Source organism: Lygodium microphyllum, chromosome 1 (assembly GCF_053477565.2).
Source record: "Lygodium microphyllum isolate KBCC chromosome 1, Lygodium_microphyllum_v1.1.10, whole genome shotgun sequence".
Lineage (NCBI taxonomy): Eukaryota > Viridiplantae > Streptophyta > Polypodiopsida > Schizaeales > Lygodiaceae > Lygodium > Lygodium microphyllum.
In genome coordinates this window covers 179,389,622-179,393,495 of record NC_141135.1, presented here as the reverse complement: position 1 = coordinate 179,393,495, position 3,874 = coordinate 179,389,622, and positions in this window count along the sequence as shown.

The window sequence follows — 3,874 nt, the reverse complement described above, 5'->3', positions numbered from 1 at the left end:
GTATCTATCGGAGTAGCACCCATAGGGGTGCCACATGTAGACGACTGAGCAAAAGTCGGAGTGACTGAACTAGATTTTCCCACATGTGTGACAACTCCTGGAGATGAAGCAACTCCAACAGAACAACGAGACGGAGACACCGCATCCATGCCTCCATAGCAACCACCTAAGCCATGCTCTCTGGAACCACCACGAGAGCAAGGAGTAGCACTTGTATCCTGAGCCAACTGCGGGCTCACTGCATCTACATCTCTGTAGTATCCCCCTGACCCTAAAGCACTCCCTCCGTTTAGCCCAAGTCTAGAGCGTCGACCTCATCTGCTCGAAACTGAAGCATCTAATCGCGCCAAAGTAGATCTAATAGAGCGGCGTGACGATGTCTGAGAAAGCTCCTAGTCCACCATATCTCTGAATCTCGCCATCTGATCTAGAGACATGCATGTGAAGATATCCTACAACTCCTCATTGCTTATCCCTAGACTCATCCTGATGATCTAAGTATCCACAAAGGTCACCTGCACAGACAAAAAATGATGTTAGCATAATCAATTTAAATCATACAAAGCATGGTAATATAAATCTTTAAAAAATGATCTTACTTAAAATGCATATCTTATGTACCCTTATAAGCGATTAGTCAATGAATTGAGTAAGTGGATGCTCCAAGTATGAAGTATCATATCTATACTTTGAGAAAAAAATTGGATGGCATCAACTTTTGTTTAGCTTTCTTTGAAAGTGGTCAACATTCATTGTGTAAGCATGAATTGTGCATCTATTCTGATTCCTAATGCAAAGTTAATCATTTTTTATCCCTTGATACCATACGTCATAGTAAACCCTCTAAAATATAATATCATTGTGGAAAATTATCAAGTTGATTGCCAGTTTTCCAAAATCTACATTATTATCAAACATTGCAACCTTTTGTCTGCCCCGGAACACCTGCCAATATCAAAATGTGTTTGTTCACAAACACACAGAACAGAGAGAATAGGGAGGGAGGTGTTTATTGTAAGCTTGATGGATTTGCTAGCGCTAGAGGTTAGATGGGAAACTCATAAGCGTTATTAGAGTTGGAGAAGAATTCCATCACCATGCTTAGAAACGTATCCGGTCTTTGTATGTGAGTGGAATGGGCATTCTCAGGGGAAGTTGTGGCAAGCTTGGAGGGGCTAGGGTGGCAATTAGATTGGGAGAAGAATTCATAGCCTAAAAAGGATAATAATTTGCATATACCATGCTCAAGACATGCCCTCTCTTTTGTATGGGAGCAAGGAACATGATTCCCAGCTTATGTATTTACGGGGTTCTTTCTCAATCCTTTGTCTATGACTTTGTGCATATTTGGACCTTTGAAAGAAATGGCATGGTTCGTTATGTAAATTGCAATATTGTTTCTATAAAATGGCCTTCAAATATTCAAAGCCTACAGCATGATCTATGAAACAAAGCAAGAGCGTGAGGGGAGGGAGGGAGGCATAATGACTTGATTTCTCCCTCATTGCAGGGCAAGAAGATTCCTATGGCAAGAGAAGTTGAACACTCGTTAAAAATATCCAAGAGTGTTCAAATAACTAGACATGATGGACCCTCACGAGGTATCTGTAGCAAAATATACTACGCAGATGAAAGAGCCCTTAAGCTATGGTACAGTTACTTAAGCTATGTTCATAACCTTCTAGTAGATGGAAGAAGTTTGATCCTTCCCCCTGCTCCCATGACAATCTTTGAGGTGCTTCCAGAAACAAAGAAATATTGGCCTCCATGGGATCCCAGAGAGAAGCTGAATTGCATAAACACATGGTGTGCCCTTATTCTTGGGCCTTGATGGGGCAGAAGTGGCATTGCACAAATTGGGTATAATTTTGAAGGCTGTTGTTATTGTGGGGATCAATGATAAATGTAAAAACATAATAGCCAATTGATGGAACAAAACTAGCCAAACAAGTTTATTTCAATTGGAGGATGATGTTAGAGATCTTACTGATGATAAGTTGGCTGATATTGTGGATGTAGTGGGAAAGATTGATCTCATAATTGGGGGAAGCCCCTGCAACAATATCTCAGGAAACAATAAAGTAAGCAGGGTAGTGTTGAGAGTGGAAAAAGACTGAATTTTTGACTAATTTTTGTTATTTTTGAGAATTGAATGATTGATTTTTGATGGATTTAGAGTGATGTATGATTGTTAATGGAAGTATTTGAGAGTGTTTTCGATGATATTGATTATGTTTTAGAAGTTCATGATGATTCTCAATGGAGATATGAGGTTCTGTGATGTTTTGATAAGTTCTGATTGGTTCTGTATATCCTTTGTATAGCTTCTATTTTGTTCTGATTATCTTCTGTATGAAGCATGGATTGATGATTGATGAAGATTGAGATATTTTGAAAGCTTATTGAATAGTTTTTGAGAGTTTGGAATGGTTTGAGTATGAGTTATGAGGTTCTAATGACCTTCTGTAACCCTCTGTAGAGCCTCTGTCTCTGCTTTGTCTCTGTACTATAGCTATTTTGGTGCTGTACTATGACTGTTTTGTAGACCTTCTGATGCCAGGAGGCGTATTCCACGGTGGATTCCGTGAGGTTTTACGGTGGATTCCGTAAACTTAGATGACCGGGGCTCATACACAAAGAGGATTCTTTGTGCGAGAAGTTGATGGGGACGTCTGTCCTTTTCGGGCGTTTCATTAATTTAGTGTGTACATGGGTGATTCCATAGCGGGTGATTCCGCAAAATGCATATTAAATTAATAAACGTTTATGAGTTTAGAGTGCGCACTCGTAACAAATTAAGGTTAGGATTTATTTCTAACCAGTTGATTTATTTATGTAGCTGAAGACTGCTAGGTATTCACTTTTGTCGGTTTAATTGTATTATTTTACTAACGATTGTGAATGCTTCAGTTGATGTGTAGAGATAGCAGCAGTGGTGGAGGAAAGCATTGGAGTCTAGCAGGTTTTCGACTTTTGGACTAGATTTTGATAGGCGCCACGCCTATATTTTGTTATGTCTATAGAGACATCGATTATTTATTATTATTTTGTATACGCTTATGCGCCCGAATATGTTATTTCTATTTGGACATTGAGATTGGGCGTGCCAGACTCTATGGGCACCGTCCATTAGCTTTATTTTCCTATTTTTGTAGAAAGCAAACTCAAAAGCTAAAAAACTTGTTATATTTTTGTAATTGGGCTATTATTGAGCATGAAGATTGGAAATATACATAAAATACATGCTTTGTGAAGCGCTCACACAAGGCATGGGGGAGATTGAACCCAATTTGTCTCTTGCCTCTTGTCGTGCATGCTTTTACATGGTTTTTTGTGCAAAAAGGTAGAGTTCTTTGTTCTTGGGGACCTTCCGGGATTCACCACGTGAGCTATCTGCGACCGATCTGCACACCAGTGGTATCAAAGCGGAGCAGAGATCAAGAGCTTCCAATCGCTACCAATCTTGGGCGAAGGCGGAGCTCGAGGAATAAACGGGCTCTATAGTCAATCTCGTCGCGAACCGTCGATACAGGCAGACTTCTGGCGATCAAGAACCCCTGTTTCCACTGTCAGATCGTGAAGGACCAAGCTCTGCAGGCGGAGGACCACGCAATCATCTCCATCAACAAGTCGTTGAAAAACAGTGAGCAAACTCTTAATCCTCTTCACTAAAAGCTTAATTACAAAGCTTTAAAAGCTTAAAGGAAGCTTAAGCTTCCCCAAATCTTCTCGATGTGTCAGAGAGTGGCCCGAAAAATCCGCGCGAGGAAAAAAAACGGCCCCCCCCTCACGAAATCAGACGACGGCTTATTTAGTCCACCATTAAGCTTCTTAAGCTTAAGCTTAATCACTTAAGCTTAAACCACTGCAAGTC